Genomic DNA, 25,655 nt, shown 5'->3' with positions numbered 1-25,655 from the left:
CTTTGAAGTGGCACCACAGACAGTTTTAACTACTGTAGGTATTTATGAGGTACAAAATGATAGAGTAAATAGGCATATAATGTGATTTTAACAGCATAAGCATCACCAAACTAGATTCTGTTCTTGTATTGCAAGCGTTTGTTTGCTCAACTAGTTTTATTTTCTCTACTCTGCTCAGCTTGTTTTCTTCTTTTTTTCTTTTTCTTTTTTACAATGAAACTGCCCTGAAGAAACATAGAAGCAGTGTTTTCCAACAACAGTAGAAAACCTTAGAAGTTCAGATGTATATATTTACTATGAACTGAACCTGCAGCTGTTAACTAATACCGTGCACTTAGCCTGTTTTCTCAGCAAAGTATTTGGAGGAATATCTGTGGATTTTCCACTTTACCTCCAGTGTGTTGCTTTGTTTGTTGGTGATTTATTAATGATACTTGTGATTTATTACTGTCACTTTATTAGATTATGTGCAAATCAGTGACAAAGCACCATGTGGATCATGCATTGTTAGTCATAAAAGCATTCAAGAAGCCATAAAAATCAGTTAAGCTTGAACCTATTGAATGAAAGAGCATAGTGCTGTCTATTGATCAGTAGCCTTTAGATATGTAATGAATAGTAGTGCTTTGGACACTGTCAGACAATGTTTTCCTTTGGATCTGATAAATTGCATTCTTTTGTATCACCGGTTTGAGATTTGACGTATAACACTCTTGTATTGGTACTTCTTTCAGCTCTAGTACTGTGATGAACTTACATGGCCGAGGCAGATAAATATTGTTAGAAAACCTGATATTTTCTCTTCCAGCACAGTCTGAGCCACTGCATTAATACTCATCTAATTTATGGCAGAAAAATGAGGGCCTGCAATAGTGTGCAGAATATGTTTATAATCAGTGTGCACATCTGCATGTGCATGGTATGCACAATCTCTCTCTCATGCATGAACAATTTATATAAAAATTTAGATTATAGCTATCTAATGTATTTATTAATACAGAAGAAGTTATCCTGAATTTCTTATTAAATAGGTAAACTCTATGTAAGTTTAAGTTCTCATTTGTTCTTGGTTTGAATGGTACTTAGATTCTATTTACAATATCAGGGATTGATTTCTGCCTGCTTTGCAGCCTGTATAGCCCAAAACAGAGCTGGGGTGAGCGTAAAAAGTTACCACTGTTAATTCAATATTGTTGAAGGCAGAGCTTGTGGTGCAGAAGACCCCAGACCTTGCATTGGTATTATTCTCTGCAGGTTATCCCCACTAATACTAATAGCCAAACACTTCAGAGGAATATGTGTTCACTGGAACATTCCTCTGGGCCTGAGAGGGAGACAGTCACCCTCCCCTCCTATCCTTGTAAAAAAATTAAATATTCAGAGGAATGAGACCAGTAGCCTACTTTATTAACAGGATTAGGGGTATTAAACTTCCAGCAGCTTCTTTTTCTCGATGTTAGTGTTTTAATCCTCCCTTCAGTGTTTGCTGAAGTTATCTGCATAAGAATTAATTCCTCTCAAAAGAGCCTCATTTAGGCAAGAGTGGCCCTAATCTCTAGGGACTGACTTGGCAGTACAGAGGAGCAGCAACATTAGCCTGAGCATCAGCAGTGTCCTGGTAAGTCAAATGAGTTACTGGTTGCGTTTTACTCAGTTAAAGATTTTTTGGTTGTGCATGCAGTTAGAGGCAAAATGCAAGTTACACCTAGATCTAGCACTGGGAGCCAGACCAGTGTTTGGTAAAATGTTTGACCCCAAGTTTTCTGCCTTTCAAGCACACAAGTATTCAGACTCCTACTCCTCCTAGCTATGACACTGTTATGAAGGCTGGGAGTTGAATTAAAAAAATATGGCTGTAAACAGAAATGCCTTAGCAGACAGTTTTCTTGGTCTGGAAAGGCTTGGGGACAAGGGAAATGAAGTATTTATGAGCCTTTATTTGAAGCTGTTATTTTTCTGGCTCTCTGGAACATCTGTTTTGAGACTGACTCTGGAGACCCTAGTTGTATCTGTTCTTGTCTTCCAGCAAAAAATCTTAGTAGGTTAAGCAGCAGTGACAATCTCAGCTCACAGATAAAAATCGTTGGCTAAGGTTGGTGAACTGTGCCTTATCTGTTGGTTTAGTTACTGATTTCAGGACAGAAGGACTGCAATTAATATTCTGACTCTTTCAGTCTTTTCAGTTACTTCTGTGTGAATTAACACAGTTAATTCCCATCTTAAGCTGGTAGCAGATTCAAAAAGTTCTCTTGACAACACTGTAATGCAGTGGCCACCTAAATAGTAAATGAAAACATAGTTGAGAAAAGTCAAAGCTTAGCAACATCTGCAGTATATTAAGAAAGGTTTTGGAGCTCTAACACATGACCTAAGTGCCCAGTATCCTTGCAGAATGTCTTTTACTGCAGCTTGATTTTGCTCTGGTCTTTCTCAGAATTGGCTTAAAGGGCAAGTAGACTCCAGTGACCACATTAATTGACCCAGCATGATAAATATAGGAGGGGTAAGGGATTACCATCTCAAATTACTATTTTGTAAGTAAATTTTTGCATAAAGAGAGCATCGGCCAATGTCTAGTTCATTTTAATAAATGTTTCTTATTTCACGAAGGCAAGTATAATTAAGTAAATAATATTACAAAAGTTTGGCTGAAAAGAAAATATTCTAGCTACAAATTTTTTTGAGATTAAAATAGATAACTTTTGATGACTCTGTGTAACAATGCAGATAAAAAATATTATCTGCCTGCTATCATTATCCAAAAAAAGGCCAAACCAAACTCCCAGTGCTTTGGAATACATTCCATAATTTGGATCTAGACCATTTCATTATTTGATGTACAATACTGAAATATTGTCGAAATGCAGATTAGTCAAACAATGAAAAAATTCTTCTAAATAATGTTTTGATGAAAAATGAGAGATTCATACTATAACACTGTAGAAACCAGATAAACTGGGCTGAAAGACAATGTAATCAGAAAAGTCTCCCATCGGTTTGCTTGCTTCAGTCTTCAAGGTCCTGCCCAGCTTTATTTCTATCTATATCTGTTACTGCTTGTCTTTACCAACCCATAAGAATCTCATCTCAGTGACAATTTCAGAGAATACCATGCATATGCAGTCTCTCTCTCATTTATATGTGACATATTATTCTATCTCTTCAGATCCTAATTAAAGGCTCAGTTCGGTCCTGCTGCCCACAGACAATGAGGGGCAATAACAAGGGGTGGATACCATTCTGTTCCTACTCTGCACCCTGTGCTGCAGGAAATAGTAACAGAAAGAGATAGAATCAAAGATTTCCCTTTCTCTTTTTCCCCATTATATTGTGTCTTTTCACATCCTCATTTAGCTTCCTAACCCAAAGTTTTAAAGTTATTTAGCTAGTGGCTGTCATTACCTACTCTATGTGACTTAGAAGTTTCAATAAAACTGAAACTCAACAGGCTTCATAATGTGGGACTGGGCTGTCACTATTAGTGCTCTTATAAGACCCAGAACATTGCTGGCACTTGACTAATAATAAATAATGGCAATAATGGCAAAAGAGATGATTGTTTTGAACACAGCATTATGCCTCGTATAACACTGACAGTAAAAGTTTCTAATGCAGTGGTTCTTTTAGGGTTGTTAAGAGATCAGTAATAGTCCAGTAAACTTACTTTACTGATTCACTCAAGGAAAAAGATGCATGCAGACACGTATTTTAAGAAGAACAGTGATTAGTGAATGATCCACAGCATTATGTGGCATAGAGACAGTATTTTCTATTACTGATGTGTACTGAATGACTTTTACTGTGAAATGCAACAAAAACTGAAGTAGTCCTTCCTGAGAACCAATGAGATGTAGTTCATGTTCTGTAGTATCTTTTCTTGCTTCTGATTTGGGGACTGAGAAAGTCAGAATATAGCCTAACTGACTATTTCTTGACTGACCTGTTTTGTCACATGGCCAAGCCACAGAAAGAAAGGAAAAGGTAACCATAAAGTCAGAAGAACTTGCACTGTCACCAGTTTCTCTCAAGGAGACAAACCTTGGAGCCTTGCTTTAATCACTCTTTCAAAATGTATGAGTTTCATTCATTGCGGTACAGTTGTCTGTTGTCCACTCAGTCTGCCTTAGGTTCCTTGTGTGAACTACCATGGAGTTCACAATACTTTAGGACTCTGCAGATTTCAATAGTAAACATTCAGTGTTCTTTGAGGGAGACATTAGTGTCCTCTGTAGTTAGCCTCATCACTAGCACCTGGTAAGGTTGGCCTGGAGTTAGCTGAGGAAAAGACTGTCCTGAGCTGCTCTGCCCTCCTCTTCCAGTGGCAGTGCTCTCACGCTGTGTGCCTAGTCCACACTACTTTGTAGTCAGGTGTTTTGGGCGTCTTTCTTGGCCAGCCATGGAGAAGGTGTGAAGAGGAATTCTGGGAAGGTCTTTGGTAGGCTATCAGTACCTGAATGTTTTTCTAAATAATAACAATCACTTGGCCACTATTATCTAATTGCAATAATATGGCAAAGAGAAAGTAGATTCTTGATTCTAACCTCTGCCTCCAGGGAACTACCCTAAAGAGGAGGCTTTTATCATTGTTGCAGTGAAAAAATCTCTCAGCATGGGCTCAGTTAGGTTAAGAAAAGAGGGTAAAAGCATGAATAGGGTTGATTTCCACATTGCTGATTACAGAAGTCAAAAAAAAAAAAAAAAAAAAAAAAAAGGCCACCAATATCCAAGTAACAAACTTGCTTTTGTGAAATGGGATTTTCTTTGCATGGCAGAGAAAAATAATTCCATCCATAAAACATTTATGAGAGACACAAGACTATAAAGGATCTCCTGAATCTTTGAATCCAGATCTTGCTATTGTGTGATGACATTAGTAAAAATTATGTTAGTAATATAGTTTGTATATATTTTTCATGAACTCATAAAGTTACATCTTAAAATTAACATTACCCTAGTTGTGCTCTGTTCCAGAACCCTGCTCTACTGAAGGTTAAACACAATCATATCATTAAATATATTTATGCAATTTGTCACACACTGAGCATTTTTTAGGTATTTTTCTATGCTTTTCAACATAGAAGAAAAAAAATTTTACCATGAACTAACTATTATATCCATTAGAAAAGACCTTTGCATTGCTGACATTGGAAAAGAAGGTGCAGTCTTCAGACATCCATGCCAGTATTTTGGGTAAAAACATTTTCATTGAAAAATAAAACAAATATTGGGCTTTGGGTTTTTTTTGTGTGTGCTTTTTTTTTCAAATAAAGTGTTGCAGAAAGAGTGCAAGTGAGCACCATAAATTATTATATAAGAAGACTTAGGTTATATATTACAAAACAACTAAACGAAACTAACCAGAAAGCCCTAGGATTAAGCAGATGAAAAGGCCGTTCCAGATGGAAAAGAACTCAAGAGTCAGAGCTGTCCAGAGTCCAGAAATTCTCTGTCAAAATTAGGTTATATTAGTCTACTCTTGAAGAGGAGGTTGGGAAAAGAGGCAGAGTTAAGACAGCAGTTAAACTGTGTTTGACAGGCTAAATGGAATACATTTGCTAGCTCCAAATGGCTGCACAGCTCTCCTATAGTGGGTATTTTGCTCAAGCATAATAAGAAGAGAAGAGGGAAAATTTATTTTATTTGTCCAGACTATAATCAGTCACTTCCAGGAAAAGAAGTCTTTCATGATTTTCCAGCAGCAATAGGAGCTGTTAAATATACTTGTTAGTTGTACAAATTATCTCCTGAAAGAAAAAATGAAGAATTATTAGACAAACAAGTAAGATGTACAAAATTAATTGGAAATTTGTAATTGTTCTTGGTCATTCTGCTGTCTGTTTGCCTAGCTGCATGCCTTTTTTCATTATTGTCGCTAAACTGCCAATAGCTATAAAATCATGAAAGCAATAGAAAAGATGGAGAAGTCTCAAAAGAAAATAGATTTTTCTTCTGGCAATATGTCCATCCTAAAAGCCATAAAGACCTTTCTTGAAACTTCAGGATTGCAAAAGTTTACTGAGTTTTGCCAGATTACTTGCTTATGATGAAAAATCCCTAATGGTTCTGGTGGTTTCTGGACAATGATGTAAGAAAATACACAAAGTGATGGTGGGCAAATGATTAAAAAGTCCTCCGCACAGCTCTAGCATCCGGGAATTTCAGACTGCTTAACTCTGTATTGTCTTATCTAGCTGTGAGAATATTATCACTCCCAAATTTAAACAGCAGGAAAACCAAAGCACAGGAAACCCCATCTTGTTCCCATTGAAGTCAATGCTGTAATGCCTGGAGAGCATCTTTGTTGTACAGGATGCAAGGCTGAACCTGGGAACAGTCAACATATGATTTTGCTTTCCCCTGTGTACTTAGAAGAAAAGGGGTAAAGAAATTGCCCCTTAATTTTATATGTGTGCTGTGTGCTTTGAAAGTTGTTTTGCTTAGGGAGCACAAGAACAGATTCAGGGCTTCTCCCTTTCCTAGACTCTGTAGAGGGCTGGACAGAGAGAAAAGATATGGTCCAAACCAGTCTCCCTAAGTCTAAAGAAATGGCCCATGGACCATATAAAGGGAGGAAGTTTGTCTGTGCATTCATGATTAGCTTCCAGGAGTCATTTGACCTCCTGGAATTTCCTGCAGGCAGTACTGTGTCTGAATGCAAAATTCTGATATTTTGCAAAGATTCCCTGGAAGGCCTGCCACACAAATTATAACCACTTACTTAAATATAGTATTGAAACAGCAATAGATGGGTTCTCAGCTGTGGTTCTGAACAAGTCTACAGAGTGCTCTCCTGCCTTGCAGAAGTCAGGAAAGTGGTGTCTGTGTTATCACACTTCTTCCAATGCCACCTGAACCAGTGTGTTGCCTTGGAAAAGACTGAGTTCGTTAAAATAAGAAGTCAGTTTAGAAGCAGATAGCTGTAATGTGTAGGTTTAGATATTTTTCAGCTACATGTCAGTTTTATGGATGTAATCCTTCAGTTTTAATTGGATTTTTAAATTTAATCTAAAATTGAATTCCTCCAACCCCATTTAATTTCCATCTCTGTGTGCAGCTTCACTTTACGTTTCTTATAACAAAAAGTCTTTTAAAGTTGATAAATGGCTGCAAAGATTTTGCTTTTACTTTGTTGCTTTTCTGTTTATTTAACCAAGAGCAGTTCTTTCAGTCCTGACCTCAGCCTTGTCAAATAGACTGTGTTTGTCAAACTGCTCATGCTCCCATTAACTCCTAGCTGTTTCAATTGTCACATTTGATGAATGGCTCAAATACTGCTAGCATCATTAAAAGCAGGGATACTGAGGGAAGTATTATGTTATACAGAGTCCAAATACACACCATAAATAGGAAAATCCCAAGCAGAGAAATTCTTTTATTGCATAAAGGAAATTGCAAGTGGTTTAAAACTAATCTCTTTTAATGCCATCTTTCATATGTGCAGGAGACAAGAAAAAAACCCTCAGGTTTCATGTTTGGTATTATCTCTGTATGATTAAAGAACATTATACAGAGTCCATGCAAATGGTTGGGACTACTTAGGGGACTGGGCCTGCTTAGTGTGAATAAAAGTGACAGCACCATTCCCACAATGCTCTGTAAGGACAAAAGAGCCTCTCTCTCCCTAAATCGGGGACTGTTATTCCTGTAAGGAAGGGCTTCCTCCAGATTAAGTCATGCGGCGTAATTACCAAACCCGTTTTCCCCTCCGATTCATGGCGGCACCCCAGCTCCGGGCTGCTGGTGCGGCGCCTACTGGCCGGGGTCCCGTGGTGCCCTTGGCCGCGCGCAGGTGAGGAGCAGCCCTCGCCAAGCTCCCTTTTAGCGACCCACGAGGAAAAGCTGCGTGAGGTTAGGCTTGCCAGATTGGGGCAGAGCTCGGCTCTCTAGTTACGCTCAAGCTAACATTTCAGTTTATATTGCCCGGTGCCCTTGTCTGCCCTTTGCTGTACTTACAGAGCAGCGTGAGTGAGAAGCAGAGTTCAGGATTAGTGCTGGAGAGCTGGGTAAGAAGAAAGAGTAAATATTTTGGTATAATTGTTGGTTTGGGGTTGTTTTGGATGTGGGGGATTTTTAACTGTTGAAGTCTATCTCAAGGCCAAAGATTGTTAACTCCTGCCAATTTTTTACATTCTTGAGCCAGGTAAAATTGTTCAGATAAGTATGTATACAAATGCATGTAAATATTCAAAGTTATACACTTCCTGACTGGTGGCACTGCTATGATCATTAGCCTCAAGTCAGAGTTACTGTTAAAATTTTTTTTTGTATGATTTGGTTTAAAAAAGCATTGTTCCAGATTGTGATTCCAAATATACATTCATATTTATATAGGCTGGTTCTAATATTCCTGAGTGTTACTTATGTGGAATTTTCATCATGAATAAGTGCACTTCTGTAGTATATTTTTCCTGGACAGTGATATTAACCATTACAATGAGGGCAGCAGGCAAATCATTAAAGCAATTCTGAAATGGCATCAGAAGTGGGTCCTAAAAGTTTGTATTTTCCCAAGCAACAGCTGAACACCTTTTTTTTTTCTTTTTCCTCTCTAGAAGACAGGCAGAAAAGAGAAGATTCCAGTTGTGGCAGAAACTGTATCTAATATTATTGACTAGAACCTGCCTTCTGTGAGTGCAACGCTCCGCCTGTTGCCTATGTGTAAGCAATGGCAGAAATTGTCCCTATTGCACCTAATTGTCCTGCTATTGCACCCAACTTACTTACACTTTTTTTTTTTTTGGGGGGGGGGGGCGGAAACTATGCAGGATGTTTGGTACTGAGTTTGAGGCATCATTAGCCTAAGTTAATGACTTGTGTCATGGCCAAAGCATAATTTAAAGATGTAGTGAGGCTCATTAGTAGTTACTGAGTTCATTTAAGTCCTTTCTCAGATACTATAAGCAACTGAGCTCACAGGTGGGCTCTCTGCTTCCTGCAAATTACCTCTCCCAGGAAGGATGCCAAGGTGGGCAGCCAGCACCAGGTAAGTCATACTGCTGATGGCTGACTGCACTGGACATACTCAAACCACCTCACTCAAACTGCATTGAGGGAGTGGTAATATTTATTATTTGTTCCTGGGTGGGAAGCTGCTTCTCTTTGTCCAGCTCTTGCTGGATTAGCTCTGTGAACATTTAAAAAACAGCTGTGTGCAGGGTGGGGTCAGTTTATCCAGGTCTGTATATATTTGATTGCAGTGATCTGGACATCAGCTATGCGAACTTATTTAATGCTTTTTATCTGGATAAACCAAGAAACTGCCTTACTGCATATAATCAGTAATGGGTTTTTTTTGTCCTGAGGTTCCTCAGGTAACTGATGTGCGTGGCTTAGAATCCTAAATATATATTTGGTATCCTAAATACTTGTTGTTTTTTTAAATCAATGAAATTCATCACAGCCCTTCTTTCATTATTCAGTGATTGTACTATTAATGAGCAAAATGCATTTATTAGAACAAATGCTTTTTCCAGCTGCAACTGTATTCTTGCTTCTGTCTCTACCAGAATTAAATATTAATCAAAACAAAGTAGAAAAGCTGTGATCATTCCCTGATGGGGCTTCCTACATTTTTAATCTTGATTTGTTTGTGTCACTAGATTTCTGTGACTCTCAGGAGCACTGAAACCTACAGAACATGGGGAACTCGTGTGATTCATCCCATTGGAACTGGGTGGACAGGAACAAGCCCTGCACTTAATATTGCTCTCTGTGGGACAGGACTGTAACCATCCAGGTATCTGCAGTTCAGCATTAAGTATGAGTATGTGCTATATATAGGGAAGTACTGAGTCCCCAACCCACATGTATTATCTCACTAAGATCCATCAGACTAGTGTTTAGGAGAAAACAGACTCAGAGGTCTGTAGGCTGAATTGGTCTCTAATGAAACATGCTCTTGACCTTCTGGAAAAGTAGCATTGGGGATGTCAGTGTCTACTCACTTGTTAAATCAGTGAAATGGAGAGTTTGGCTCATAGTTCACTGAAAAGGCGTCAGTAAGGTTAAAACAGAACATAAGAAAACGCTTGTTTGCTGTGCCCCCTTGTTCAGCATATAAATGATCCTGTCAGAAGTTTTGAAGCGAGCACTGCACTCTTTTCCTGGAAAGTATCATTGGCAGAAAAACAGTTTTCAGCAGGACTCAAGAACTGAGGAAAAAACTGGTATAAATCAATTAGCAAGTTGACCCGCAGGCAGCCAAGCTAAAGAAGCCTCGTTTCCTATGGATTTCTGTCTTTTTTGCCTCATCACCTGCTTTCCAGCTCTCTGCTACAGCCCTCCCTGTCCTCCATGACTCCTCTGCCTGGCAAGGAAGACCATGTGTGTGGCCAGCCCAGCGCTACATACGTGTTCGTGGGCCAGAAAGCCCTGCCAGCGCGGATGTGTCATGGCTGCAAGCTCTGCCTGCTCTTCCCTCCATGGAGCACATGAAATCTGGTACCCTCTCCTCTCTCTGTTCCCATTTTGCACAGGGCCTGTAGGGACTTGATGGTCTTTGAGACCTCTATCTTTCTGTAAAATTTAGTTAAAGCTGGAGGGGGAAAGAGCAAACAGATGATAGCCAAACACTCATACAGCACAGTTCTGTTGTAATCTCAGTTCCCTAAGGAACTGAGATTATTTATGTGAGTAGTCAGTATTTTCAAAAATTAGATATTTAACTTTTCTTTAAAAGTAACTAAAAAGATTCACAGAAACAATCACGGAGACATGGCAGCACACTTTCTCTGACTACATATCCACGAGGCCACTCCAGATTGCCATATGCCACAAAATAGGCTGCTTGCTTCTTTTGGAACAGGCTGTACCCAAGGCATTGAGGACCTAAAGCACAGAAGACATGTAGCAAACAAGCCCAACAAATCCTACTTGACAAAACAAAACAAGACACCAGTTTCTGCCTGGGACTGACCCTGCTGGTGTCAATAGAATTACAACATGTTAATTTATTCCAGCATTTCTGAGCTGTGGTTTTCTGTTTAATAATACATGCCAGATTTCCTTTTTAATGATCTATTAAAAGTCTAAGACTAACTGAATGCAGTTATGATATTGCCTATATCCTGCAGTGTATTTGGCAGAGCAACTACACACTTTTTTCTTCGTTCTGTTTTTCTTGCTCACTTGTCACTTCAGTTTGCCCATCGGTGTTTGCCTTGTGCTCTTCCACAGAAAGAAAGTGAGGGGTGGAAAGTAATTAAGGGACAAAGATAGTAACAAAATAGATAACGATAAGATTTTTTTAGTGTGTCTTTTAAAGAACTTTTGTGTCACTTGAAATTTTCTAACTTTTATTTAAAAAAAAGAAAATCAAACATTTGCATTTTTATCCATATTAAAAAAAAAAAATAAAAGTAGAAGCTCTTTTTGCTCAGTTTTGAAATTCGTGTGTCTGTAAAGAACGATTTTTCCCTGTCATTAAAATATTAACTTGTCACCAGAACTTGTCTCTGGGCTCACGATCAATAATGTATGTATTTTTCGTTCTCTGTTTTACTTTTGTCTCACACGCATAACATAAGGGCCCTACCTTTTCAAAGAATGTGCATCTCTGGAACTGCTCAGTTGTGCATCTCTGGAACTGCTCAGTCTGGACCCATTAAGATAATAAATTACACACAAAAAGAGTCCTTATTGTCTTGAGAGTTCTTGCTGTTTCTCCTTTCATTTTTCCCTCTCCAAAATATACATCCTTCAGAGCCTGAAAGCTTTGGAAAGGACTAGATGTAACTTGAAATCACATATTAATAATTTAGAAGTATTGGATGTAAATTTTGTTCTTCCCTTTTTCTTTCTCTTTGTCATTCCTGAACTACCAAAAGCATTTCTAGCAGTGGCAAAGATAACAGTCAGTGTCTACCCAGAATCTCGCATTGTCCCACAGTGCCCAGAAGCTACAGGACAGACTAGCCAATGGGAATGATAAATGATATTTTTAGCCATATTGTGTGAGCTGTTACTCTCACCAAAGCCACTGAGACTGGAATTCCTTCATGTTATATCTCAGTGCTATAAAATATGGTCTGCCTGAGTGCTATGAAAGTTCCAGTTTTATTATCCAGGCACAACTTTCTGCTTGTCATCTTTCCTCTAGTCATGTGAATTTTCAGCCCACCCAGCTTGACTGAGTGTAAGAATTTGTCTGGAGGCATCCTGGGAGAGGCTTTCTTCTGAAACACCTGGTGCTTGCTGCTTTTGCTTGAGCATCCTAGAAATTCGGGGAACTTCTTGATTTCGAAGGTATGACAGCTACTATACTCAGGTAAACTACATTTTTAGAGATAAACAGTCAGCACCTTGTAGGAATATTTCCGTTTCTCTCCCTGTGGTGATGTTGTTGTTTTTGTTGTTGTTTTATTTTACTGTTTCTCAATACTCTGTTAAGGATCACCTCCTACAAACTATTTAGAGGCTTTCTCCAGCCTCAGCCTTTATCCAGCTTTAGAAATTGTTTTTATGGGTTTCATTAGGTCATCAGATCATTGCTTATTGTGAATCTCAGTCATTTAGAAATAGAGTGATGGAGACTTGCTAACTCACAAAGCTGAAGGTATCCAAGTGTTTTGAGCTGCTCCATAACTGTCCTAAGAAGGAGTTAAAGAGAGTTGGGAATCCTTGTGTCCGACTTCTGCACAGAAGACATTAGGTTCAAAATCATCATGCTTGTTTTTCTCCCAAAACACAAGCAATCTTCTGACTTCACTAATTTTCTCATATAAACTAAGAATATTTTCATGATAATCAGAGTCAAGATCAGTTCCAGAAAGTCATCACTATGCATTATAGGCACTTACAATAGAAAACAAAACAAAACAAGCAATCTACCACTTTTCAGGATTAATTCTATTAAACATTTTATGTGTGGCCCATAAGTGGACAGAATGTTGCACTAATGTGTGACTACATGGTAATTAAGCTTAACTGGGGAGGTTTTGAAAAAGACAGATAAAAGTAAATTATGGGAATGAAAGCAACTGTGCTTTTGAGGACAGCATTGTGCTATGCTAGTTCAGTGAAGTGTTGCTAAAAGTGTCCCCTGCCTGTCACACTCTGACGCACATCCAGCAGTTTGTCAAATCCAGCTCTAGTAGGATGAATCTCTTAGGAACGCATTCTTCATCCCATCTCTCTGCAGAATTCACAGGTTTCTTCAGGAGACAGCTGCACTTCCACATTCAGAGCAGTAGGTGACCCTTAATATGACCATCAGGGCTAGTTTATCATTGACTGTTTTTTACGTGGCTTAATAGCAGTATGATGAATGTGAAGCTTGTTTTTCGTATGTGTGTGGGGGGGAGGGAGGGGCTGTCACAATTTCATATGCTTAATGCTTTCCTATATTTACAAATAAGCAGCCTATATTGAACATCTGATTCTGATTCAGGTGATTTTCCCTGGTGAAAAGGTGCCAGCAGGCAGACCTGGAGGAGTTCCCCGGCTCCCAAGCCGCATGATTCGAGGGTACTAATCAAGAGACTGCTCCAGAGTAGAGGATTTCAGGGTTTCTGTGCTCAGAGACAACAGCATGGAAATACTGTTTCAGAGCTAGGTGCCTGTTCCCCTTCCCAGAGAATTTTAAAGAATGCAAGATTTGACTTTTAACATACTGAAATCTTCAATGAAATAGATTTGCTTTTCTCTGCCTTAGACTAGGTGATTTTTACTACAGACACAGTTGTATAGTATGCCTTGTAATATTGGATTTCATTAAATTATGAAAAATAATTAAGAAGAAAGACAGTCTATGCAGTCAGCAGGCAGATCTTTTTTTTAGCTTTGATAGTGTCTGGTGTTGCTTTCTGCCAGGACACTAGGATGCTTTTTTGTCTTAATGAACTTTTTATGTTTGAGATGAAATGCAGATTCTGTGGACAATTTATTTGAAAAAAACCCCATCAGTTTCATGTGAGCAGTGTTCAGACCAACAGGGAATTTATTTGTGGAAATCATATAGGGGTATAGGGAAACACCTCATAAAAAGAATGACTGCATGGTCAGCAGCTGTAATTTATGTGCATTCTTTTTTAATAAAAGAAAGTGTTCAGACCAATCTTTTTTTTAATCGCAGCTCAGCAAGGTAGCCTCAACTGTGGTTGTTTAACCTCCTGATTTCCTTTGTTTTGCTTCAAAAAAAAAAAAGAAAGAAAGAAAGAAATCTGCAAACAAAAGCTTGTGTTTTCAGTTCCTAAACCTGTTCATATGTGAAAGATGCAGTAAGGACACCTTTCTTCACTGCAGGAAGCTGTAGTGAGTGATGATGCAAATATTACACATAAAAGAGAGTGTGGTAAAAATGAAAACTGAGAGACAAGAAGATGCTAAACACAAAAGAGAAGTTAGTTGTTGGTTTTGATGGCTGATCATGAACAGCTGTACTCATGTAATCCATCTTCCTTGGGCCTCAACTCTGTAAGTTAGGCACATATTTACCCGTGTGTACACAGATGTAAAATTTGCATGTGGCATGTCTGTTCATAAATGACAATTTTCTAAAGGCTAAACTTTTTGGAAATCAACTCCATTAAAAATTATATTCCTAATAATGTTTCTGTAATCAAAACTCTAGATGCTGTGTTACGCAAAGTGCTGCTTTTGAAGAGAGATCCCCTTTGCTGGGGACCCTCACTTAAACTCCCCTTTCCTTCCACATCTGTAAGCAGAAAGTGAAGGTTCAGCTGAAAATTTCGTAGTACATGAGGTTTTGAGAAAATCTAGGGATACCTGCTAACATAATAGTTGCAGGATAGCTGACACAATCTCCTTGGCAGGTTTGTGACAAGCCCTCCATGGATTCATTCTTTCATGGATATGATCAGATGTTGGGTAAAACTGCTGTAGTTCTGCAGCAGTAGGTGAGCAAGATTTTTCCCCACTGAAAGACTAAAACTGGTGTTTATTACTTCCTTTTACATCACAGAAACATCACTCATCTGCCATTTTGATGACAGTCAACTTCTTCTCATCTTCTTTTTCCTGATATGCTCTGCCTTACACCTCTGTTGCATGCTATTAATGCTTCCTTCCAGTAGATTTCCCAAGATCTGTAGTATTACTGGTGGTATCTCCTACAGCAGCCAAACCACTGGGTCTGTTAGGACAAAATCAGAAGGGAATTCTCCAAGTTTCGTTTGCTTCCTGAGGAATAAATTAGGGCAAAGACTGACATTCAGCTTTTGCTCACTTAGTCTCAGGAAAAATTTATCTGGATCAGTACTGGATTGTTACAGGAACTTCAAGAGCCTCAGGATTTGGCCCTCTGTGACTTGGATGCTTCCTAAAGTACATTCCATGCCAAAACGCTATGGCTGGAAGAGCCAGAGAAAAGTGAAATTTTTCAGCTAACAGAAATCTGCAACAGCAGTTGGAACTATTTCCTCTTTTCTCTCCCTCTACCGCAAAACCTCACAAGCTTTTAAAGCCAGAGAAATTGAGGAACATGAAAGTGACCTGCCGAAAAATACACCATGAGCCACTAATGGAGCAAGCAAGTCCGTTATTCCCAGTTTTATGGGAAACATTTTCCATTCTGTACATACCATACGTCTGCAAGAGATGTTTAATGTTTGTAGGTGAAGAAACATATGCTTGCTGGTTTTCTTACTTTTTTTTTAACCTGCTCTATTTCTTTTTTTCCCAGCTCCTTCCCTCTTTTGTGGCTTCCTGGCATAAGTGGCCACAGCAAACCACCGTTGGAGATCCAGGAGTAATTCTTCACCACAGGCCTAACGGTAACCTCAGTGACAACTGCTGAAACTCCATGATCACACGTTCCCAGCACCCTTCCCTGCCAGTAGTGGTAGGAAACTCCAGTTTATGTTAATAAGGTGTGGAGGGTGGCCAAAATATTTTGTGAGTTTTCCGGCTCGAAAGGGTAATGAAGCTACCTCTGTCTCAGCAGGCTGGCATAGGAGCAAGCTAAACAAGCGGAAAACGCATTTCAAAGTTGAAATGCATAACACAAACTCCAAAGGTTTAGAGCTTCCATTGGGGGGCTGAGGATTTCATATTTCTGCCTTTTTTTGCAGCCTGGCTACTCCCCTTAGCACAAAAAAAGAGAAGGGGGGGGGGGAGCAGGCTGTTTCTACAGATTAATTTCATGCAGCTCTTCTCTGACTGAAAGTTCACCTCAAAAGCATTTCTTAGTTTATACCAAAATAAGGAATTGTTTAATACATAAAGTAAACCCAGAAACCTTTTCCCATAAATTTCATTAAAAATCTACCTATTTATTAGCCCTGAGCAAAACTCTCTGCACTACTGTGAGCGTGATCAAATTCTTTGGGCTTGCTTCAAAAAGCTCATTCTTTTTGTCATTCCTCTCTGACCTCTTCCCTGTTAGTCCTGGGATGAAAAGCAAGCCAAAGATCTGCTGAGAAATGGGCCGAGGCACTGCTGACCTTTGCAAATCCAATTTCTTCAAAGCGAGAGCTAATCGACGTGTTCCCACGCTATGTATTGCTGTAACATACGATGCAATTCAAGGAATGAATTCACCATGGTGCAATCTCATTTTGAATCCAGTTTTCTTGCTATGTGTCAGAGGGTGAAGGAGGCAGAGTGTGGTACAATTATAAACAGCAGTCACAGACAAGTTTCACAAACCACATAAGTCTGTCTTTAAAATATTTCAAAGGTTGGAGGGGTTCTTTCCATTAAAGTTTAAAATGCATCAGCCCCCTCAATTCTCCTCCCCCCAAAAACAGAGAGCCATTTTGTAGTGATTTAAAAGAAAAATTAGGCAATATCCAGATAGTTAGGCAGAGAGTTTGTAGTGAATACTCTCAAAGTAGAAAAACAACTCTCTGGGGATACAATTTGTTATGTAACTAAGGGCCCATATGGAGATATCTGTGTGCACAGGAGATACAGGTGAATGGGATGGTGATATAGGAAGAAATTTAAAATTTATATACACTCTCTCTGTCTCTCCTCAAATATCAGGTTTGATATGAGTGATCTTCAAGATTTAAGCAGTGAGACCAGTCCCCTCTGTGTGAACTGTCTTACAAACTATACAAGGTGCCACTGGTGTACCTGGAGTATATAGGCAGGAAAAGAATAGTTCTATTCCTAAAGCTAAATCTTAGCATCTGATTTCAAAAGGCCTGAGGAGGCTGGCGTAGTACCTCTGTTTCCCAGAAGGAGCTGATGCTTGTTTCCCATACAGCTTGCCATGGCCCTCATGAGCCTGAGAGGCAGGCCAACATGAGTGGCAATGCACTACAGCCTGCTTATGTGCCATAAACAGCGCCTGTTTGCATAATGCTACTTTTTGTCTGGGGCAAAAGTGAAAAAAACGGATTCTCTGTCCTCATTTAAGTATTGTAGAGCGTACAGCACATCTCAACCAATTTCGTCAGCACCTAAGATAGCTGTTATGTCACTCTCTGGGCGGCTGCAGCATGGTAGACAGCAGCTGAACTTTGACGATCAAACCACGTTTGATGAACTTCCTGTCGCTCCTTACCGCAGATCTCCTGGCATATGGTGTATCCAGCCATTTTGGTCATATAGTAGAACCCAGAGATATGACCTATTTATTTATTTCATTATTGTCTTCATTACACAAGTGTAATTTCATTAGAGCTGATGTAATGGACAATCAGGCCCTTGGGCTACTGGGCTAAACTATGCCCTGGCTTTGTGGGCTGAAGACTTTCAAATGAAGCCTCAATGCTCTCATTTTCAAGTTGTCCTTAGCAAAGCAAATGAAAACATACCATTGTTCTCAAGACTGCCGAATGAAGCAAGTCCTTTTTTTTTTTAAATATCTCTAATCATGAATAGCAAATTTCATCCATTCGTGACTGGTTCATAAAAGTTTGCTAACTAACCAGATTTGGAGAACTTTCTCTCTCAGCAAGTATTGCAGTAAGAGAATTGTTTGTGTTTTTATTACTCTCTAAATATTTTTGTTATTCTCTTTCCCAGGACATGATTAGATTTTCCAGTCTTCTGGACATCAAAGATTTTGGAAAGGAAATTGTATAAACTGGATAGGTAACAGCTGTTACCAGATGGATTTACTGGTGGAAAGGGGAGAGGGCTAATTTGTTTTATGTGTTTCCTCCCACTGCTGGCACCTTTCAGTGTGGCATACTGTTGCAATCCTATGACAGGGAATATCTTTGCACAGAGGGAGCCCTTATCCACATTATCACATCTACCTTTGGGTTTCACTTATACTTAGAAGTAACTTTTCCAAATGCCTTGGAGCTGGTCTTCGGATATTTTATTAAAAAGAAAAGAATGGGAACAGCTCTAACTTTGTTAGTTAATGGTCCTGATGATAGTTTTTCACTTCTGACTTTTTCAAGTCACAAGAGTTTTTGATTGCTTCAGTTCTGTATGTCTCTGGACACTTGAAATTGAATCTATTTCTACAAGACAGGTGCCCAACATTAGGCTACATCATATGATGCATTCAAAGCACAGATATAAAGCATAAATAATGCTTGACCATTAAGGCTGAAAAGAGGTGCCTTGTACAGCAAATTCCACTAGAAGAAGAGATGCACAGGACTGAAGGAGACTTTCAGCTTGAATAAACTGCAATGTCTCTGCTGGCCCCCTTCCATTTAATGCAGCAGTGAACTTTTGTGTAAACCCTATTTAGTTCCTCAGCTGGTGTAAAATTCCATTTGCTCCTCTTTTGCATTATTCACTATCTAGGAAAGATCTTGGAGGGCAAAGGGTGATTTATAATATTGCAAAATACTAGTTGGTGCAAAGAGATTGTGTGAGTGTATAAAAACATGATTTTGAGTATTACCATGCCAATAAGAAAAAAACGGATCCCGTTCAGATAACAGTAAAGTGCCCTAGAGCTTTGTCCAGCCTCAAAGAAAGTAACACTACTTCTCCTTCTTTGTATTATTTTAGGTTTGACTTACTCAGTTTCATATTTGCATGCTGTATTTTTAAGTATCTACCCTCATGTTCTCTGAGCTTCAGCAAAAGGCAGAACTTTCAATATACACTGCCTGATATCTGCAAAAAGTGCCCTATGTTCCTATGAATACTGTAAGACATGCAGCTTGATTTAAGAGACAGATATCATCTCATTTTTTTGAGGTGGGACAAGAGGAAGCCACAGGCTAAATTAATACTTTTGATCCCTCCCTGCTCTGGGCAACATCAAAATCTATTACCATTACAGGACAGGAGATTCTGGCTTCTCTGAGTCTGTGAGGATCCACAAACCTCTGCAGAAATTACTCAGATTGTTACAGAGTTTGAGCCTTTTCTGAACAGCTGGCCTGGGGACATTGGGTGCTTCATCTAGGAGAGTATCATTGGAGGACATAATCTGTTTAAAGGCAAGCTGGGCTGCTGTTGGAAGAATAGATCGCTGCTGGAAAAGGAGAGAACAGAAGTCATGTCCAAAAAAAAATTCCTACTATGATTTGTTTTTCTCATGTGCCCTAGGCATTCATTACTTTCAAACCTTTCTTCTCTCTCCTTCATTCACTAACTGACTTCTGCTCAATATTTTTAAACCAGATGACTGCAAAGAGAGGAAGCCCTTTTAAAAGAGCTACTGAGCTTTTGTACAAAGCCTAGAATTTTTTCTGCACAGCCAGTGGAGACACATGAATGGCTCTGTCAGCTAAGAGGTGAAATTCTCCATCTTTAGTGATCATTTAGGCTGCAATAGAGAGTAAACTGCAAAGGCAAAGGCAAAACTATGCAGCAGGTTCACAGTCTAGGTGGGCAGTTTGCTGCAGAAGCAGAAGAGTAAGCCCTATGCATTGCTCCTCTCATCGTGGTAGCTTGCCATTCAGCTGTGGCTGCAAATGCAGTGAGGAGTTTTTATCACAAAGAAGTAGTCTGAAAAGGTATCAGTTTGCAAAATTGAAGAAGTTGGCAGGATTTAAATTCTGGAAACAAACCTGCTATGATAATTGTTTTCCCTTTTGTTCATTTTGTCTGATTATAGTCCAGAGCCAAGAATACTTCAGTAGCCTGCAAAGCTGGAAGCTAACCACACTCTCAAAATGGGCTGCAGCATGCTGAGGGATGGCAAGAAATGTGTTTTTCTTCTTTAGGATGTTGTTAATAGTTTTGTATTGCTTGCCAACTTATTAAAAATTTGATGTGATTTGAGACAAGAGGGCTAATTGAGAAAGATCCTTAATTCTTTCTTTGAAGAGAGCAAGGTTGCTGTGTACAGTTTATACAAATAAGGAGAAAAAGAGAGAGGTCTGACTGAAAATGAAAGGTATGGTGAAATCCAGATTACAGTCTATCCTACATACAGCCCTTTCAACCCCCAAGACAGGACTTGCGAACGTCACCCAACAGCTTACTTATACTGAAAAATTACTCATGTTAGTACACGACCTGGGGAACCTGAGATACCTAACACCGAATTAAGCACACTTAGCACTTATGTTGGCAAGGACTGGTGTAAATCACAGCCTTTTAATGATATCTTAGACATGACAGTCTCTCACATCCAGAAGAGAAGGCCTTGGTGGTAGGCCCAAGAATCAGTAGGGGCTTGTGCAAATGATAGTACTAAATGATTGCAATGCTCTGAAAGCAACAGATAATTCAGGCACAGCATCTCACAAACTGCTGTAACTTTTAAAGTCACCTCTGTGAGCTTAGGCTCATGCTTGTGTAGGTAGTGTATGCCATGTTGGAGCTACATGAAACATTTTTTTCATGTCAGTCCACAAGCTGTTTGCACTGGAGCTATAGGCATAAATTATCATCACACTGTTGATAGACATTTTAATCATTAATGTTACTACTTTTTCATTATATTTTTGAAACTCGGCAGTGACTAATGAAAAAAAAGTCATTAGCTTGACTAAGTCTTTACCAGAAAGGAACACTTATTCATGGCAACTTTAAAGTGTCACGCCAATGGTCTGAAGCAGTACAGACACTGTGAAGTTTAATGTATATACTCAGCAGGGGATTAAACCACTATGGCTCTAGAACTTCACTAGGAACATACAACAGTATTTTTCTTCTAATGGAGTTGCATCCTTATACAATCTGTTAAACTACAGTTTGCAGAGTAAGTCTAAAGTACAGGACAAATTAAAGTACAGTAGCCCTGAAAGCATGAACTGATCTAACCAATGTAGTATCATTTACAGGAAAAAGAACTGAGCTTAGTGATGTCTCACTGCACAGACACAGCATTTATCATGATGGAAAAGTGTATACCATGGATACAATCAGATTTGCTCTGGCCTGTTTCCCATTCTACATGCACAGCACTTTGATCCATGTTATAATGCAGGTATGTACAATCCTAGGAAACTTGCTGCCCAGAACTAAAGGCCATTTAATCATGTACTTGCCTAGGCATTATTCATGCCATTCTAATCATGTTCCATTGCTTACGACCTGTGTCTTTCTGTGAGTGTCACATGCAGATGTAATTTAAGAATACAACTTGCTTGCATGTTTAGGTGTATGAGAGATCTGAAAGAAAATGAAAAATTGGTTGGCCTTTACAGTTGGTAACTACAGAACATTCAAGCTTTCTGTTTTTTTCTGAGAAGGAATTTATTGCTTATGCTTTACTATGAATTTCTATCTCTAATTTTGCATTTCCAGTGCTAGTAAATACTTATATTCCCATGCAGTTTAGGAATGAATGATAACAAGACAACAATGATATAGGACAGATTTTGAGCTCTATTACATCCCTATAAATTCACAAAATTTTCAGAGGCCTCAGAACTGTTGTTCCAGATTTATAGCTGAACAGAATTTTATCCCTTTGCATTTGCATTGCTAATCATCCAGGTCCCTAAACTGGTGATCCAGTCCAGTTCTTCAGTGCTGTTTCAACTGTACCACTCACAACTTTTATGAATTTCATATAACCCTGATGATGGTAAATAGGTATAAAGATAAAATGAGCTTTTAAATATGGAAACTACTGATATTTTTTACTAATTGCTAGATATATTATGTCACTAATGCTCTTTGGGAAAGTTCTGATTTACAAAATATGATCTCATGATGTGTTTTATCTTATTGGCTTCTTGCCATATAGCCAGAATGTAGTATACTTAGACAGAGGCATTCAAAATGCATGCTTCAGCAGCATGTGCATGCAGAGAAAAAGTGCAAAGCTGTTTTTTCATTTTCTAGAAACAGAGGCTAGTTACAGTATAACTCCAACTGAATGGGTTTTTATTATTGGTTTTGTGTTTTTGATTTTGGTTGGGTTCTTTGCTTTTTGGGTTTTGAGTCATGTGTATCATATGCTCACAGGAAAAGTCCAAGTTTCAGAAGTTTTCTTAGAGTGAATATAATGCTTTTGAAAAGTTTACTGGAAACCATCATTCTCTGTCTGCTCACAGATTAAACACCGACAATTCTTTCTGCAGTATTCAGGAAAATTCCCTTATAACATACTATACATTTTCCCTCCTGTGCTCAGAAAGTACTACTCTAGGAAAGAAAAGAAGGCCTAAGCTGATTTTCTAAAACTACCAAAAAAATTCTGTTTAAGAAAGATCAACTTAAGAATAATATCTTGAAGTCTCAAGAACTCACTAAGAAGCTCCATAGAGCTATTCAGCCATGCACAAAATGTTTTAGCAAAAAAAAAAAAAAAAAAAAAAAAAAAAAGCGATCCTGCTCAGAAATCAAACCTTCCAATAAAAGGCTGGTTCACATACGTGCCAAACAGGAATTAAGTTTACAATTTCATTTGTGGGCACTTCACCTGAGATTGCTTACAAGGATCTGGGTCTTCAGAAAAAGCCGTGAAGACCAGCCACTCAGAAACATCAGTTTTTTGATTATATATTATCTTGAGCACTAGTATGTTTTTCTCATTGCCATTGTCTTTTTTCATCTAGTTGCATCTATAAAATTATAAATTAGATATAGATGGACACAGATACAATCATTTCCTTTTTTCACAGTCTATTATTACTGTGTATTTTGGCTCTCTTTGCCTCCCTTGGCTCATTTGATTCATTTTTCTTATCTCTGTTGAAGGAATGCAAATACCATATACTCACTTCTCAGATGATTTTTCAAACCAATGATATTTGAATGGCTAGAAATTAGAAAGTTCTTTTGCTAAACCTTTGATGGGGGGGGTAATCTTTTTGTTTATTTGTATTTAGGTTCCTATGACAATATTCTGGTAAGATGCAAGATAAAATTTTAATTTCCAATAAGTAGACTAATCTGTAAAACTTGAGATGAAATATTCAATAACTTTTCAAGCAGTAAGATAGCACTCAATGAAATAAAAAGAAGCACTTAGAGAATTGTACAATGGATTTTTTTTATGAGCATGTTCAACCCAGGTAGAGACAGGAAGTTCAAAAATTGTGTAGAAAGTCATGAGCTCTCAAGACCTAGTCACTAATTTGTACAAGGTTTAGACAAGGTTCATATCCCTGATGCTTTTGCATCCATAAGTGAACAAGCTGATACTAATTTGAGCAGCTGATATGTAGCTGATAGATGGTTCACATGCTCCTAGACTTGTTAAGTACTGCATTTTTTAAATTCTTCATCTTTTTCAGCCTGGATGGTACTGCTTGGGCAAGATTTCTTATACACTTCAACATTAGAAAAAAGGACAAGCTTCTTAAGATCTTGGAGCTATGAGCAACAGCTGGTTTTGTTCTTGTTTCTGCAGCATTTTCCACAATTTCCACCAAGATGGTGATTTATAGAAAGACCCGTGTATTTGTTGAACTCTGGGTTATTTCAATTATGTAGACTCTAGTCAATAATCACCAATTACCTAGCCAAAGTGTGAGAAATGGTATTCACTGGCAGAGGCACAAGCTTTTACAAGTGCATCTGGAGCTGATAAAAGTATAAAAAGATGGTACATGGAAATATAATACTGTTGGGAACTTTAGCAATGTAAAGTTTGCAGTTGCTTCGTATGTTTGTATGTGAAGGATATGGATTACTTTACGGACAAGGTTCCAATCTCAGACTTACCCATGTGAATCCAGAATAATTTTCCTGAGCATAGCTGGTTCTACATTCTGGCTCTCTGTTAATTTGACTAGAGTAATAAAATACTTATGCATACGAGACTGTGGCTTTTCATTACAATTATACCACAGCAGCAAAGTGGTATCTGGATCTATGCAAAGCTTAATGGGTTAGAGACTGAATCTGGCATCTGGATTTGAGTCCATTTCTCTTACTTTCATCTAGAAAACGATTAAAAAAAAGTCAGTTCCTCTCAGTTTTGATAGTGATGGTTAAGCTCCCAAACTGTTTTCCTTTCTGGCTAATTTATCTGTTAAAATGCAATTCATATTTAGTATTTAGGAAATGTGAATTTCATAGGCTCCCTTTCAGGGTGAGGTACCTTCAGTTATTTTTCGTTTTAGAATAAAAACACAGCCTTACCTTCTAAATTAGACAAAGGCGCTAATGAATAATCATTCCTGTCACCCCAACGATATCACGTCTCTAAAGTTGTCTCTCCTTATGGCAAAGAATACCAAGTAATCCAATGAGAAGGCTGACTGTCTGAATAGGATTGCTGAATTCCTAATTGTTTGATCTGGCAGTTCCCAGTGAAGCAGCTGGGTGTCTTTGGAAAGCTATGCATGTTGTTTTGGGTTTGAACATCATGTGTCTTTAATTTTCAGCACTAGCCACAGGGATAAGTATCACAAATATCTGCTTGAAGGCCTTTTGCCCTTGGGAACCAAATATATACTTGGCAGTCCCTCTGGCAGTGGGACTGAGGGGAGAATCAAAGTTGACTCATTGCCTTATATTCCCTGAGGGAGAAGAAAGAATAAAAAGGGCAATTGCGGCTTCCTTAAGTTGCCTGTAGCAAGTCTTGCTTTTTGCTGAAAATAAACGAATGCCATTTTCGAAAATGACCCATCCCCTATATGAGTAGAAATACTCAGTCCAGTTTCATACAGCTAACATTTGACAAGCGAGATAAAGGCTCTGCAGGCCTCCCTTTGTCCCAGTATGGTCCTGGATGGACTTCAGATAGCTATAACCCTGAGTTAAACATAACCAGAAATGGACATTTGCGTCTTCCATTCAACATTCATAGAATGTACTGTCATGTTATTCAGCTTAACTTATAGCAAACTGTAACGAAAATGAGTTTGTAGAGTGCTGTGTACACTCTTAGGGACACATCTGTAGAGTGTGCCTTACCTATTGTGCCCATGCAGTTAATATATTCTCGTTTCTTACTGCATGATTAGGACCAATATAAAGGAGTGTTACCCTTTGACTTGCAGTGAGGCTATGTGCATTAGCCTGCCTCTGGCTGTACCTTCCCAAATATTCCCAACTTTATACGCTGTATTGAAGTGAAATTGCCATTAGTGTGTTGATAACATCATAATACATAGTGGAAGCCTGAGCCCCAATGTATGCATTAGCTAAAGATTAAGCAGGATGCCAGATGAGCTTTGATTCATTTGAGAAACATTGCTAGGCAGAGCTCCAAGCTCACACCAAGTGATGCCAAGATATTTGCTCGTCTCCATCTTCCGTTATCTCAAGTGGTGCAATTGCCAGAAATAATTCTGCTTAATAGAAAACCTTCACGCATTTTGCACATTGCTCTTTTCTTCATAGATCTCATTAGTTTATGATTTCCAATTTAAAATAGAATTCCACTCTTGTATTTTAGATCTGCATAACTTCGTTCTTTA

The 25,655-nt window shown here is 38.6% G+C and overlaps 2 long non-coding RNA genes across 3 annotated transcripts in view; one reads left to right on the top strand and one right to left on the bottom strand.

Moving 5' to 3' along the window:
• The window catches only part of LOC112997342 (uncharacterized), a 240,492-nt gene that overhangs the window by 87,661 nt on the left and 127,176 nt on the right, over positions 1 to 25,655 (bottom strand). The window lies entirely within an intron of this gene.
• LOC112997339 (uncharacterized) overlaps positions 1 to 25,655 on the top strand; it is a 325,493-nt gene that overhangs the window by 251,763 nt on the left and 48,075 nt on the right. The window contains exons 13-18 of one of the 2 annotated variants that reach the window (XR_010388543.1): positions 8,553 to 8,658; positions 9,600 to 9,736; positions 12,098 to 12,243; positions 15,641 to 15,731; positions 21,117 to 21,262; positions 23,523 to 24,048. This is a non-coding gene — a long non-coding RNA (uncharacterized LOC112997339). Of the gene's footprint in view, positions 1 to 8,552; positions 8,659 to 9,599; positions 9,737 to 12,097; positions 12,244 to 15,640; positions 15,732 to 21,116; positions 21,263 to 23,522; positions 24,049 to 25,655 lie in introns of those variants that run through there. The other variant, XR_010388544.1, reaches the window with a different exon arrangement.

The sequence above is a fragment of the Dromaius novaehollandiae genome, chromosome 3, assembly GCF_036370855.1.
Source record: "Dromaius novaehollandiae isolate bDroNov1 chromosome 3, bDroNov1.hap1, whole genome shotgun sequence".
Classification (NCBI taxonomy): Eukaryota; Metazoa; Chordata; class Aves; order Casuariiformes; family Dromaiidae; genus Dromaius; species Dromaius novaehollandiae.
The sequence above is the reverse complement of the archived record's forward strand: the minus strand, read 5'-3'. Positions and strand labels throughout refer to the sequence as shown.